The 16,775-nt window shown below is 49.0% G+C and overlaps 1 protein-coding gene across 2 annotated transcripts in view; it reads right to left on the bottom strand.

Moving 5' to 3' along the window:
• Nucleotides 1-16,775, bottom strand: part of LOC139765005 (visual system homeobox 2-like) — a 270,002-nt gene that overhangs the window by 59,899 nt on the left and 193,328 nt on the right. The window lies entirely within an intron of this gene.

Genomic DNA, 16,775 nt, shown 5'->3' with positions numbered 1-16,775 from the left:
CACAGAATCCGTAGGTACAATGGTCACTGAAAAAAACAGAGAGAGAGAGAGAGAGAGAGAGAGAGAGAGAGAGAGAGAGAGAGAGAGAGAGAGAGAGAGAGAGAGAGAGAGAGCCTGAACCCCATAACCACGGCACATGATAATTACATATGCAAACTACCCTCTAATTCGAATCACAGCAACAATGGCCCGAATATATTCTTGGTTCGCATGTGACCTGCCAGGTAACTACCGGCTGCCAGGTCAGGGGTCGACACAGGTCACCAGGGCAGGGCACCTGTGCGACCAAAGTCTCTCTAAGATTTTCATGAAAGTCTCGCTCAGAGACTGGCACGAGACTCCCACGCATTATGCATATTTTTCTCCCACACGATGAGAGATTATGAGATAACACGGACCTTGGTAACAAGGGAAGAGGGGGGGGGGGGTGACATCAGTCATGTGTAATCCCCTTTCCCCACGTCATCAGATGCCTCAGAAAACTGTCATCGAGGGTGTGCTGAAATGGTTTGGACATATGGAGAGGATGAGTGAGGAGCAGAACTGAATAAGACGGTTATACACGTCAGAAATGAAGGGAACAAGGAAGTGGGGAAGCTGAGAACGAGATGTAAGGATGGACTCAAGACTGGACATGCAGAAGGTGTGATGCATGCACGGGACAGAATAAACTGGATCCATGTGGTATACAGGGGGCGATGTGTTGTCAGCGGGCTATACCAGGGGTATATATGAAGTGTTTAAGGAAACCAGTGAAGTATGTATTAGGCTTGTCTGTGGATAAGGGGCTTTGATTTCTATGCATGATACATAACAAGTAAAGAATGGATGTGAGCAATTGAGGCTGTTCTTCTGTTCCTGGCGCTACCTCTCTTCAGAAGGAATGGCGAACAAGTGTGTGTGTGTATATATGATTAGCGTCGCTGACCATGATTCACACAGGGGCCCGCTCGGGTTCGAGCCTTGAGCGCGGCAGTGGGCCCACAGCCAATCCTAGATGTCCATCATCCCCTCGGAGCTAGTCGACAAATAAGGACCTGGCTTAGGCTGGTCTGTGTGTGTGTGTGTGTGTGCACACATACACAGGAGTAGCGACACGGTCACATGTACATAAAGGTTGAGCGACGTGGCAACGCTGGCGTCATGCACGCTCTCTCTCTCTCTCTCTCTCTCTCTCTCTCTCTCTCTCTCTCTCTCTCTCTCCTCTGAGGTCAGCAACACACAAGAGACAGGTGTCTGTGACTCCGTCTACAAGACGGTAACATCACGATCGAGAAGAAGAAGAAGCAGTAAGCCCCACCCCGCCCCGCCTCGCCCCGCCCCTGCCGCCTGCTCCAGAGAGGGCGCTGAGGTTACACAATAGCAATAATCCTAGAGATCAGAATGCGTCACTCTTAGGGGGAGTCGCTACGTGACCAGTTATTACAACAATGACCCTGGATAGAGCACCTTATACCTGGCACTATATAACATCTGGGTATAGAGCAGCAGCGTTGATGGCCGACACTCCCGTTGACTCCGGTGTAGGGAGTGAGCCCAAAGGGGGTGCGCTCCACGCTGAAGGGGGTGCGGGGCCTGTGGCGACCAGGGCTCGACGCCTGGGAGGCACACCTGGTGACATAAGTTGCAGAACAATAGGAAGGTGTCGCAGAGTGGCTGAAGAGGTCTGCTCCCAGTGATGGTTGCTTGATACACCACACTGTCTTGCCTCGCTCCCAAACCCAGGCCTTGGTGGCCAGGTTGTGTGTGTGTGTGTGTGTGTGTGTGTGTGTGTGTGTGTGTGTGTGTGGGTTGGTGAGGAACGCGACTCCCAAGTGGAGGAGATAATATGTAGAGAGGGAATGGACACACTGTAGACAGTGGGGCTATTAGAAAGGTCAAGTGGCAAGTCTTCACACTGGTGATTGTAGATATTCACAGTGGTTGGGATGAAACTATTCCTGTAAGTGGTCTCCATGATGAGCTCGTTGCAATTTGTGACGTCGAAATGCAACTCGGGGACGAGGGATCTTAGGCGACGGGAGATGACGGTGGCGATAGTGATCGTGCAGTGCCCGTGTCCCGAACGGTCCTGGTGATGGTTGGAGAAAGTCGGGAGGACGCGTTATGCTCGTCATGAAAGATGCTGTAAAAGGGAGTGAAGATGATGTTTTACACCCTTCCCTGCACCTGTTCTAGTCATCCCCGTTATGTGGTGGAGGAGGAGGAGGAGGAGGAGGAGGAGGAGGAGGAGGAGGAGCACCTGGTGGAGGAGTCTCGGGAGAGGCAAAGTTGGGTAGATGTTCTTGATGTGGTGCGGAGAGGCGATATGTCTCGAGTCGACGAAGAATGGGATTACGAATGGACTGGAAAATTGGATAAAGGTTTTGACGTGTTAATCTTGTTGAATTGACCGTCTGCAGTGACAACGGGAATCTCTGGTGGTGGGTGTGAATGGATCAAACCGTGGGGGAGGCTGAGGTCTAGTGGGACGTGGCCGAAGGCGAGGCTGACCTCTGTGGCACTGCAGTGAGGGCAGCCAAGACGAACAGCGTCCCCAAATCATTGTTCGAAATGCGTCTTCAATCCGTGTGTGTGTGTGTGTGTGTGTGTGTGTGTGTGTGTGTTCTGTTCACATGCTTGCACCAGCAAGAATACATGGGAGGGTAACTATTCCAGTACTAAGTCCTGACAAACACATTATACCTTATTTTCAAACAAACGCAGAAGTTAGACGAGAGAAAACATTTTCGTGTCGTGAGCTGGCTGCTTCAGTATTGTCTCTGCTTCGAGCAATACGAATATTCAATACCCGAACCTTTGAGAAGGAGTCGGAGCTTCGAGTTACGATCGTTCGATACTCGTATATCTTCGCTGACCCGAAGCTTCGGAATTACTGGTGTCCAATAGTCGAATATCCAACACGTCTCGGAGCTTCTGAATTATTCTGGGGGTTCAATACTCAGGTCACACGTTGGGTAAGATGAACGTCTGGGCTGGGGACGGTGTCATGCGGTGGAGCTGTGTCATGTGGGTTCATGTGGAGCAGTGGGTGTCATGTGGAGCAGTGGGTTTCATGTGGAACAGTGGATGTCATGTGGAGTTCATATGGAGCACTGGGTGTCATGTGGAGTTCATGGGGAGGCGTGGGTGTCATGTGTAGTTCATGGGGAGCCGTGAGTGTCATGCGGAGGACTGTGTCATAAGGGGTTATATAGATCAGAGAGTGTCATACGAAAGTACTGGGTGCCATATGGGGGTGTTGTATTTCCTATTACGTATGTTGTGTGGTGCGGGAGAGGTGCATTCACATACAGTACTTCTGCAGGAGGAATTCTCCCTTCGTGAGGCCTCGTATACCCTCAAGCAGTCGCTGACTCCTCTTTGTCGACAATCCATGCAAGCCATCCTCTTCCCTCACGCTGAGGGAGTATATCTTTACGTCCTCTATGACCAGCTTCGTGTCGTATCTTCTGTGGTCTCTGTCACTGCATCTGGTGGGGCCACTGTTCACTGCCGACGTCGACCAAGTGATTAATAAGCTCAAAGGCTGTGATCAGGTCGCCTCTCTCTCTTCTCTCTTACAATGTAGGGTAATCTGTAATCCTCAGCCTCTCTGTGTAGCTCTTGATTCAGGTACCATTTTAGCTGCTCCTCTCTGGGCCTTCTAGTCAAGAATTTTGGCTTTCCGTATGTGCGGCGAGGAGACTTTAGAAACACAACTCATTCTAACGTATGTTATGAATATCTTACCAAAGATTTCAATATCCATATACCCAAGTGCCACTCAAATATCTACCAACAGTCCGTTTCCCTCACAATTATGCTGATGTACAGCCCTGTCCACAGGCGAGGGATAATGTCGACCCTCAGTTGTCTCTTTCACACACCGATTCCCGTAGCTCATTCCTCGCTGGGTAGGAATCGAACCGAGACCTTACTTTCACTACGTCTCATCCTGATTACCTTGCACTTTTTCCTCGGGTTGTGCTTCATCAACCATCAATCATACCAATTGTTAGTCTGACTAGGTCTCCTCCGGTAAGCTAATGCAGTCTTCGTCATTTCTTTATTTCTCTCATGACCTTGGCATCATCTGCAAACATGTACAGCTAAGAGATCAGTCCATTAGACGGGTCATTTACACATAGCAGTGGACCCCAGACCGAACTCTGCAAAACGACCACTGATGAACCCAACCTGTTTCGTAAATGACCCTTCTTCTTACCCGTGTTCTTTGTACCTTTCCAATAAGATAATGTCTTATGGATCAACCTCTGGTGGGGGGTCAGTGTCAAAAGCTTTCTGGCACTCGAGGAAAACACAATCTAGAAAATGCATCTCTTTGATCTAAGATGTCGCTCCACCTATCATACAAGTCTAAGTGACCCATAATTCATGATCTCTCCGTGTATCCAAGTGTTGTTTAAGGGTCAAGTAGTCTTTCGTATGTCTGTAGCTATTCATTAGCTCTTTGATTACCTTTTCCAACGCCTCACAGATCAGACTTGCCAGTGAATCTCATCTGTAGTTCAGGGTAATTCCCCGATCATATTTCTTAAATGTAAGCCCGAGGATCGCCCTCCACTGCATCTTTGGACGTATGATTTCCCTCAAGTGATCGACCGAACAGTAATACGAATAATGGTCGAGCGAGGACCCTACGGGCTATTCCTTCAGCACATATGGAAGTCTTCAACAGGACTGTAAGTCTTATATCCGTCAAGCTGTGGTGGTGTCCAGCTTAATGATGTCATTTCTATCCATTTCTGGACGTTCCAAGACCTTCCTCCTCCCCTCCTCCTCCCGCCTTTCTAATGTCAGGGCAGGAGAGTCCTCCAAAGTGAAAATAGTAATAAATTTATCATCCACCTCCTCAAATATATTACCTTGTTCTCCATAGTGATTCTTGCCCCCCGAGCCCCATAGCCTGGTTAGCTGGCCTTTCAGTGATACTATTCATTGCTCCTGACGAAGCTGATGGCTACGTTTTTGGGAATGTGTTTTTGCCTCGTCCACGCTATTTTGTTGGAAGGTTCCCCTCTGCTCCTCTCTCTCTCTCTCTCTCTCTCTCTCTCTCTCTCTCTCTGTCTCTCTCTCTCGCTCTCTCTCTCTCTCTCTCTCTCTCTCTCTCTCTCTCTCTCTCTCTCTCTCTTCTCACCTTACAGTCATCATTTCTTGCTGTCTTGCATCTATCCCAGACTGAATATCCCGTCGTCTGTGTCTCCTGTTTCATATTTCTCTCAGCTCTCTCTCGCAATTTTTGACGTTCCGCGCTGAACCATAGCTCTCTCTCTCTCTCTCTCTCTCTCTCTCTCTCTCTCTCTCTCTCTCTCTCTCTCTCGAGGTTTCCTCACTCCTGACAAATACTCCTCTGAGCTCCACCCCCCCCCCTTTTTCTGGCAAGCACATCTTGGCTACACATCTTCTTGTACAATACAATCCTCAGCCGTTTATTTGCTGGGTGTGTGTTACAGGGAGAGAGTTTGACACTCGTGTTGCCTCGTCTCTTAACCTTGTATATATATTTACCATGTCTTTACACACACACACACACACACACACACACACACACACACTAGCCTATACTAAGTACCCATTTTATCGACCAGGCCCTAAAGGAGGATGAACAGCTGGGAGGACTCTGGACCTACCACCACGATCAAGATTCAAACCTGTGTGGGTTTGATCCCAGGCGGCCCATCACTGACGCGAACCACCACACCACGGCGGTCCATATGTGTGTGTGTGTGTGTGTGTGTGTGTGTTTGAATTCTCTATTTCTATCAGTTGGAAATAAGTAAAATTCGCATAAATACTTCGCCCAGTCTTCTTTTGTTGTTGTTGTTGAAAATATTTTAGACAATAATACAGTACATTCTCACTCGATGAATTGCACTTGGGGCTCACATGTTTCTCTGTTATCAGAAAGGTATTTAATGCCTCACATGCAATCTCATTGCTTATAAGTGTCCACTTATGTCCAACGCAATCCACTCCAACCCATCTTTGGACTCTCCTTACTCAAATCACTTATTCAAATCTGAATGTTTTATTGTATATTGTTTTTTTTTTTGTTTTTGAGGAAGGTCATTCTTATATTTTCTTATAACTATCCATCACAGGTCAGATCCAGCTGGTCAGACACCATTCGACACTATTGGGTGGCTATCTTATAGCATCTAATTACGAAGTTTTCTACTAAGATCCACCATATTCAGACTTAAGCTTCATACAGGTTATACGTATTTTCATCCTCGTATTTCAATAAATGGAACTCAATGCTATTCTTCGGGTTGACCTGTGATACAATATGGATCCTCTCACATACTCTCCAGTGTGTACGTCAAATGATACTGTGTTTTGTAATCATATCTCATTATTTTATTCCCCAGTGCGTTCCACGCCCTCAAGACTCTCTCTCTCTCTCTCTCTCTCTCTCTCTCTCTCTCTCTCTCTCTCTCTCTCTCTCTCTCTGCCTTCCTCATCACCCGCCATGTCTCACAGTCTCTCTCTCATCACCCACCATGTCTCACAGTCTCCCTCGTCACCTACCATGTCTCACAGTCTCTCTCATCACCCAACATGTCTCATAGCCTCCCTCATCACCCACCATGTCTCACAGTCTCTCTCTCATCACCCACCATGTCTCACAGTCTCCCTCATCACCCACCATGTCTCACAGCCTCCCTCATCACCCACCATGTCTCACAGTCTCTCTTATCTCCCACTATGTCTCGCAGCCTTCCTCATCACCCACCATGTCTCACAGCCTCCCTCATCACCCACCATGTCTCACAGTCTCTCTCATCACACACCATGTCTCACAGCCTCCCTCATCACCCGCCATGTCTCACAGCCTCCCTCGTCACCCACCATGTCTCACAGTCTCCCTCATCACCTACCATGTCTCACAGTCTCTCTCATCACCCACCATGTCTCACAGCCTCCCTCATCACCCACCATGTCTCACAGTCTCTCTCATCACCCACCATGTCTAACAACCTCCCTCATCACCCACCATGTCTCACAGCCTCCCTCACCACCCACCAAGTCTCAAAACCTCCCTCATCACCCACCATGTCTCAAAGCCTCCCTCATCACCCACCATGTCTCACAGTCTCTCTCATCACCCACCATGTCTCACAGTCTCTCTCATCACCCACCATGTCTCACAGTCTCTCTCATCACCCACCATGTCTCACAGTCTCTCTCATCACCCACCATGTCTCACAGCCTCCCTCATCACCCACCTTGTCTCACAGCCTCCCTCATCACCCACCATATCTCACAGCCTCCCTCATCACCCACCATGTCTCACAGCCTCCCTCATCACCCACCATGTCTCACAGCCTCCCTCATCACCCACCATGTCTCACAGCCTCCCTCATCACCCACCATGTCTCACAGCCTCCCTCATCACCCACCATGTCTCACAGCCTCCCTCATCACCCACCATGTCTCACAGCCTCCCTCATCACCCGCCATGTCTCACAGTTTCTCTCATCACCCACCATGTCTCACAGCCTCCCTCATCACCCACCATGTCTCACAGCCTCCCTCATCACCCACCATGTCTCACAGCCTCCCTCATCACCCACCATGTCTCACAGCCTCCCTCATCACCCACCATGTCTCACAGCCTCCCTCATCACCCACCATGTCTCACAGCCTCCCTCACCACCCACCAAGTCTCACAGCCTCCCTCAACACCCTCTGCCATTACTTTTGTGTACCTTGTACGTACTATGTGACGTGGTCCCAGCGCCGATCACAGTGGCACTGCGCTGGGGGGCATGTCAGACAAACAGTACCCCAAAATCACAGTTCCCAGTTCGTCCATAATCTGTGTGTGTGTGTGTGTGTGTGTAATCTCCAAAACAAATGTTTGAATCAGGCATCATATCTACAAGTCTGAAAAAGGGACTTAAGCCACGAACCAACGTTATATTTCCTACGTACTTAACCATATGAGACTCCTGGCGTTTCTCGTGGACAGCATATGGACGCGAGAGCAACGTACCTACCCTACAAGGGAGATAGAGGAGGCTGGAGCTGTGTGGGGCGCTGGGGAGGCTGGAGCTGTGTGGGGCGCTGGGTTGGCTCCTTGTCCAAACACACACTTTACCCAGCGACCAAAAGGTGTGGAGATGAAAAAAATATACTCACACCACCTCTCTCCCTCCCTTGACCAGCGAACGATGATCCTGACGCCCACCTTATACAGCAAACCCTTACAGAACCTTACGATATGTGGAGACCACACCTCCCCTCTCCTACACATACACACACACACACACACACACACACACACCAGCCAACACAGGGATGATGTGGTAATGTTGGGAGACAATTATTTATAATACGTTAAGGACATACACGTGTTGATGTAGGCGGGCAGGGGAGGCCAGACTTGCATGGGGAGGGAGGTGGGGGGGAGTTTACATGACCACTTTTCGTAAATCGCTGGAAATTGTGGATAATTCGTAGGTAAATTTCTTAGATGGCGCTCTGTGCCTTATGGCCACCCTGGGTGTGGGTTTCGCCCATAAAGCTTTTAAAATACCAAGTGATGAAATAATAATTATTTCTATCCAGAATATATACATTTATATATATATATATATATATATATATATATATATATATATATATATATATATATATATATATATATATATATATATCTTTTCTTTCATACTATTCGCCATTTCCCGCGTTAGCAAGGTAGCGTTAAGAACAGAGGACTGGGCCTCTGAGGGAATGTCCTCACCTGGCCTCGTTCTCTGTTCCTTCTTTTGGAAAATCAAAAAAAAAACGAGAGGGGAGGATTTCCAGCCCCCCGCTCCCTCCCCTTTTAGTCGCCTTCTACGACACGCAGGGAATACGTGGGAAGTATTCTTTCTCCCCTATCCCCAGGGATATATATATATATATATATATATATATATATATATATATATATATATATATATATATATATATATATATTTATATGAGCTAGGACGCCATGTTTACCAAATGGCGTCCTAGCTTCGTCTCTTCGATGTACAACAACTGACTTATATTTCTCTCTTGTGTCTCCCTTGATAATGTGATTATTACACGAAAGTGCACTTGGGAAATTATAGTGTTTCATTTTTCCCGTGAACTCATAAGAATATCTTGATCACGCGCAAAATTGTGATCCTTTCCAATATATATATATATATATATATATATATATATATATATATATATATATATATATATATATATATATATATATATATATATATATGAATGTGTGTTTGTATGTGTGGATTTAGATATATATGAATATCGTATGATCATATAGAAGTATATACAATGTACATATTTATGTATACATATAGGGTAACCACATAGGTTACTGTCATGAACCATGTCATAAACGCGGGATAGACAACACACTGGAGAAATGAGAAAAATATTTGGTAGCACCTGACATAATCATTAAGTTTACCTCACCATAATTAGGTATACCTTCGTCATTAAGTTTACCTCATCATTATTAGGTATACCTTCATCATTAACATGTCTAACATCACCATTATCAGGTATTCTTACACCATCTACAAGTTTACAAACACCGTCATGAGGTATACTAACACAATCATTAAGCTTCCCCCATCACCACCAGTAAGTTTACCAACACCTTTGATGGGTTTACCAGCATCATCATCATATTTATCAACTTTATCATCAAGTATACCAACACCATCATTATCTTTACCAACCTCATCATCAAGTATACCAACACCATCATTATCTTTATCAACATCATCATCAAATAAACTAACACCATCATTAGGTTTACCAACCACATCATGAGGTATACCAACACCATTATTATGTTTACCAACCCCATCACTAGGTATACTAACCCCATCATTAGGTTTACCAAACCCATCATTAAGTTTACCAGCCCCATCATTAGGTACACAAGCCCCATCATTAGGTACACCAGCCCCATCATTAGGTACACCAACCCCATCATTAGGTACACCAGCCCCATCATTAGGTACACCAGCCCCATCATTTGGTACACCAGCCCCATCATTAGGTACACCAACCCCATCATTAGGTACACCAACCCCATCATTAGGTACACCAGCCCCATCATTATGTACACCAGCCCCATCATTAGGTACACCAACCCCATCATTAGGTACACCAGCCCCATCATTAGGTACACCAGCCCCATCGTTAGGTACACCAACCCCATCATTAGGTACACCAGCCCCATCATTAGGTACACAAGCCCCATCATTAGGTACACCAGCCCCATCATTAGGTACACCAGCCCCATCATTAGGTACACCAGCCCCATCATTAGGTACACCAACCCCATCATTAGGTACACCAGCCCCATCATTAGGTACACCAGCCCCATCATTATGTACACCAGCCCCATCATTAGGTACACCAGCCCCATCATTAGGTACACCAACCCCATCATTAGGTACACCAGCCCCATCATTAGGTACACCAGCCCCATCATTATGTACACCAGCCCCATCATTAGGTACACCAACCCCATCATTAGGTACACCAACCCCATCATTAGGTACACCAGCCCCATCATTATGTACACCAACCCCATCATTAGCTACACCAACCCCATCATTAGGTACACCAGCCCCATCATTATGTACACCAGCCCCATCATTAGGTACACCAGCCCCATCATTAGGTACACCAGCCCCATCATTATGTACACCAACCCCATCATTAGGTACACCAACCCCATCATTAGGTACACCAGCCCCATCATTAGGTACACCAACCCCATCATTATGTACACCAGCCCCATCATTATGTACACCAGCCCCATCATTAGGTACACCAGCCCCATCATTAGGTACACCAGCCCCATCATTAGGTACACCAGCCCCATCATTAGGTACACCAACCCCATCATTAGGTACACCAGCCCCATCATTAGGTACACCAACCCCATCATTAGGTACACCAGCCCCATCATTAGGTACACCAACCCCATCATTAGGTACACCAGCCCCATCATTAGGTACACCAACCCCATCATTAGGTACACCAGCCCCATCATTAGGTACACCAGCCCCATCATTAGGTACACCAGCCCCATCATTAGGTACACCAGCCCCATCATTAGGTACACCAGCCCCATCATTAGGTACACCAGCCCCATCATTAGGTACACCAGCCCCATCATTAGGTACACCAGCCCCATCATTAGGTACACCAACCCCATCATTAGGTACACCAGCCCCATCATTAGGTACACCAACCCCATCATTAGGTACACCAGCCCCATCATTAGGTACACCAGCCCCATCATTAGGTACACCAGCCCCATCATTAGGTACACCAACCCCATCATTAGGTACACCAGCCCCATCATTAGGTACACCAGCCCCATCATTAGGTACACCAGCCCCATCATTAGGTACACCAGCCCCATCATTAGGTACACCAACCCCATCATTAGGTACACCAGCCCCATCATTAGGTACACCAGCCCCATCATTAGGTACACCAGCCCCATCATTAGGTACACCAACCCCATCATTAGGTACACCAGCCCCATCATTAGGTACACCAGCCCCATCATTAGGTACACCAGCCCCATCATTAGGTACACCAACCCCATCATTAGGTACACCAGCCCCATCATTAGGTACACCAAGCCCCATCATTAGGTACACTAGCCCCATCATTAGGTACACCAGCCCCATCATTAGGTACACCAGCCCCATCATTAGGTACACCAACCCCATCATTAGGTACACAGCCCCATCATTAGGTACACCAGCCCCATCATTAGGTACACCAGCCCCATCATTAGGTACACCAACCCCATCATTAGGTACACCAGCCCCATCATTAGGTACACCAACCCCATCATTAGGTACACCAGCCCCATCATTATGTACACCAGCCCCATCATTAGGTACACCAGCCCCATCATTAGGTACACCAGCCCCATCATTATGTACACCAGCCCCATCATTAGGTACACCAGCCCCATCATTAGGTACACCAACCCCATCATTAGGTACACCAGCCCCATCATTATGTACACCAGCCCCATCATTAGGTACACCAGCCCCATCATTAGGTACACCAACCCCATCATTAGGTACACCAGCCCCATCATTAGGTACACCAACCCCATCATTAGGTACACCAGCCCCATCATTAGGTACACCAACCCCATCATTAGGTACACCAGCCCCATCATGGTAGTAAAGCAGGGTCGACCACTACCAGGACGTGGGAGTCGACCACTACCAGGACGTGGGGGTCGACCACTACCAGGACGTGGCAGCTGAACCCCGTAGAGTGTATCAGTGACGCTGTCTGTAGGGATTTGGGTCGATCACTGGAAACTGCTGGACCTCTACAGTGGACCACTGGACCAGCTGGACGTTAGTGCCGATCACTGGGCACTGCTGGACCTCTACAGTGGACTACTGGACCAGCTGGACATTAGGCCGATCACTGGGCACTGCTGGACCTCTACAGTGGACCACTGGACCAGCTGGACATTAGTGCCGATCACTGGGCACTGCTGGACCTCTACAGTGGACCAGTTGGACATTAGGCCGATCACTGGGCACTGCTGGACCTCTACAGTGGACCACTGGACCAGTTGGACATTAGGTCGATCACTGGGCACTGCTGGACCTCTACAGTGGACCAGTTGGACATTAGGCCGATCACTGGGCACTGCTGGACCTTCACAGTGGACCACTGGACCAGCTGGACGTTAGTGCCGATCACTGGGCACTGCTGGACCTCTACAGTGGACCACTGGACCAGCTGGACATTAGGTCGATCACTGGGCACTGCTGGACCTCTACAGTGGACCAGTTGGACATTAGGCCGATCACTGGGCACTGCTGGACCTCTACAGTGGACCAGTGGACCAGCTGGACATTAGTGCCGATCACTGGGCACTGCTGGACCTCTACAGTGGACCAGTTGGACATCAGGTCGATCACTGGGCTCTGCTGGACCTTCACAGTGGACCACTGGACCAGCTGGACGTTAGTGCCGATCACTGGGCACTGCTGGACCTCTACACTGGACCACTGGACCAGCCTCTGGGCTGGGTCACTGTTGAGCTATGTCATCAGGTCCTGGTACCTAGTACGTCACCAGGTAGGCAGGTGGTACCAGGTCATGGCGGGGTGGCCAAACATATCCTGCAGGTTCATGACTGCGTAGGCAAGGGCGTCGCAAGGGACGGGGGGGCGCGTCGGTGCGTCCACAGACGCAACCAAGTGTCCTCGGACACCAGTGCACCAGCTTACAATGTATATATATATATATATATATATATATATATATATATATATATATATATATATATATATAGCCTCGGCGTTTTCTTATTTTCACGACTTACAAAGACACAATTACCCGTCCATACATTCATCGCCCGTCCAAATCATCGCCCGTCCATACAGTTATCGCCCGTCCGTACAATCATCGCCCGTCCATACAGTTATCGCCCGTCCAAACGATCATCGCCCGTCCATACAATCATCGCCCGTCCATACGATCATCGCCCGTCCATACAATCATCGCCCGTCCTCTGCAAAGGTGTAAATCTTCCGTCTATGATGCCATCTGTATCTCCAGGTTTGGAGACGCGGGCCACACCACCAGCAGCAGAGATGTGTGTGTGTGTGTGTGTGTGTGTGTCCTCGAGGTTCCACCAGAAAAACTCGACGTGGACCATCTGGCCTCACTGGCGGCTTCTGTGGCCCAAGTAACAGTGGGTAAAAGTATTTTTTTTCTCTTCTTTTCCCCCCCGCCACAGACTTGTTACTGTGGGTAGGGGAGGAGGAGGAGGAGGAGGAGGAGGAGGAGGAGGGAGGAGGAGGGTGGTTGTTGAGGTATCCGGTACATGGAGGCGACCACTTGAAGGGGGGGCGGGGGGCCTTATCACTCACCCCTGACGGTGGGGTAAACAGCTCACACACCCTTCGTCAGTAGTTATCTGGTGCTGAGGTCCTCCAGTGGGGGAAGGGGGAGAGGTTAAGGGGGAGTGGGTTCGGGGGGGAAGAGGCAGGGGGGAGCAGGTAGGGGAGAACGCTGAGGGAAAGGGGAGAGACAGAGGATAAGGAAGGGGAGAGGCATGGGAGAGGGAAGGGGAGAGGCATGGGAGAGGGAAGGGGAGAGGCAGGACAGCGTCAGCAGAGGTGCACTTCTCTGTGGCCAATGACTCCGCCTTAGCTGTTCTTGGTTCTCTCGTTTGCGTCTACAGATGATGCTGAGCCAGTCAGCCCCCAGCCGCCAGGCCCCCAGCCCCCAGCCGGGCGTGAGCGGACTATGTCACATGTAATACCACGTCAGTAACTTGGTGGCAGCTGGGAGACGTGCGTGATGATTGATATGAAAGCATCTCTCTGACCTCCGACACGATTCCTTCCTAATGTCCCTCTCTTCCTAATCTCCCTACTCACCCTGACTCCTCATTCTTCACCCTTTAGCCCTTCCTCCTCCTCCTCCTCTCTTCCTAATCTCCCTACTCACCCTGACTCCTCATTCTTCACCCTTTAGCCCTTCCTCCTCCTCCTCCTCTCTTCCTAATCTCCCTACTCACCCTGACTCCTCATTCTTCACCCTTTAGCCCTTCCTCCTCCTCCTCTCTTCCTAATCTCCCTACTCACCCTGACTCCTCATTCTTCACCCTTTAGCCCTTCCTCCTCCTCCTCTCTTCCTAATCTCCCTACTCACCCTGACTCCTCATTCTTCACCCTTTAGCCCTTCCTCCTCCTCCTCTCTTCCTAATCTCCTTACTCACCCTGACTCCTCATTCTTCACCCTTTAGCCCTTCCTCCTCCTCCTCATCTCCACCTTTTCTTTCTCTCAATTCCATTTGTTGCCTCTCCTCCTCCTCCTCCTACCTCCTCCCTGTCTCGCTCCTCTTCCCTCCTTCCCTCTTCCACCTCCTCTTCCTCCTGCCCCTCCTGATCCTCCTCCTGCCTGTCTCGCTCCTCTTCCCTCCTTCCCTCTTCCACCTCCTCCTCCTCCTCCTCGTCCTGCCCCTCCTGATCCTCCTCCTGCCTGTCTCGCTCCTCTTCCCACCTTCCCTCTTCCACCTCCTCCTCCTCCTGCCCCTCCTCCTCCTCCTCCTCCTCCCCTCCTCCTACCCCTCCTCCTCCTCCTCCTGCCCCTCCTCCTGCCGCCCCTCCACCACCAGGCGTAACATTATAATGATATCGTAAGAGGGTGTTGTGGAGGGAAGTGTTTGTTTACGTACCAGGCAGCACGGGTGGAGAGGAGGTGCTGCGTCACCCGGCCCGCTGCTCTGCCGCCCTTGATGGCGGAGGGAGTGGTGGCGCTGGTGGTGGAGTGGTGGCGGTGGTGGAGTGGAGGGGGTGGAGTGTTGGCGGTGGTGGTGGAGTGGTGGTGGAGTGGTGGTGGTCGGGGTGCTACCGGTACTCTTGGTAATGTCTGTACATCATGACGTAATATCTGTACATCATGACGTTATGTCTGTACACCATGACGTTATGTCTGTACACCATGACGTCATGTCTGTACATCATGACGTCACGTCTGTACATCATGACGTCATGTTCACAGGTAGATCCATCTCAACCAATTTTCCTCTGTCTGGCCGAGCATCGAACCCGGGTCACCCACCGAGCGGGGCCAACATACTCTCGCTGTGAGGTTACACAGCGAACGTACAGCGATGTGTGGGTCAGGATGCATCTGCGTCACGTGACGAGATGGAGCAAAGTCTCCTTAAACAGAACACTTCGCATCAAAGGAGTCCAGCCCGTCCCTGCTACTGAATGTAGCGCAGCTTTAGAGCTGTGTATATATATATATATATATATATATATATATATATATATATATATATATATATATATATATATATATATATATATATATTTTATTATTTATTATACTTTGTCGCTGTCTCCCGCGTTTGCGAGGTAGCGCAAGGAAACAGACGAAAGAAATGGCCCAACCCCCCCCCATACACATGTATATACATACGTCCACACACGCAAATATACATACCTACACAGCTTTCCATGGTTTACCCCAGACGCTTCACATGCCTTGATTCAATCCACTGACAGCACGTCAACCCCGGTATACCACATCGATCCAATTCACTCTATTCCTTGCCCTCCTTTCACCCTCCTGCATGTTCAGGCCCCGATCACACAAAATCTTTTTCACTCCATCTTTCCACCTCCAATTTGGTCTCCCTCTTCTCCTCGTTCCCTCCACCTCCGACACATATATCCTCTTGGTCAATCTTTCCTCACTCATTCTCTCCATGTGCCCAAACCATTTCAAAACACCCTCTTCTGCTCTCTCAACCACGCTCTTTTTATTTCCACACATCTCTCTTACCCTTACGTTACTCACTCGATCAAACCACATCACACCACACATTGTCCTCAAACATCTCATTTCCAGCACATCCAACCTCCTGCGCACAACTCTATCCATAGCCCACGCCTCGCAACCATACAACATTGTTGGAACCACTATTCCTTCAAACATACCCATTTTTGCTTTCCGAGATAATGTTCTCGACTTCCACACATTCTTCAAGGCCCCCAGAATTTTCGCCCCCTCCCCCACCCTATGATCCACTTCCGCTTCCATGGTTCCATCCGCTGCCAGATCCACTCCCAGATATCTAAAACACTTCACTTCCTCCAGTTTTTCTCCATTCAAACTCACCTCCCAATTGACTTGACCCTCAACCCTACTGTACCTAATAACCTTGCTCTTATTCACATTTACTC

Source organism: Panulirus ornatus, chromosome 52 (assembly GCF_036320965.1).
Source record: "Panulirus ornatus isolate Po-2019 chromosome 52, ASM3632096v1, whole genome shotgun sequence".
NCBI lineage: Eukaryota > Metazoa > Arthropoda > Malacostraca > Decapoda > Palinuridae > Panulirus > Panulirus ornatus.
Note: the sequence above shows the minus strand (reverse complement) of the source record. Positions and strands in the feature narration are given on the sequence as shown.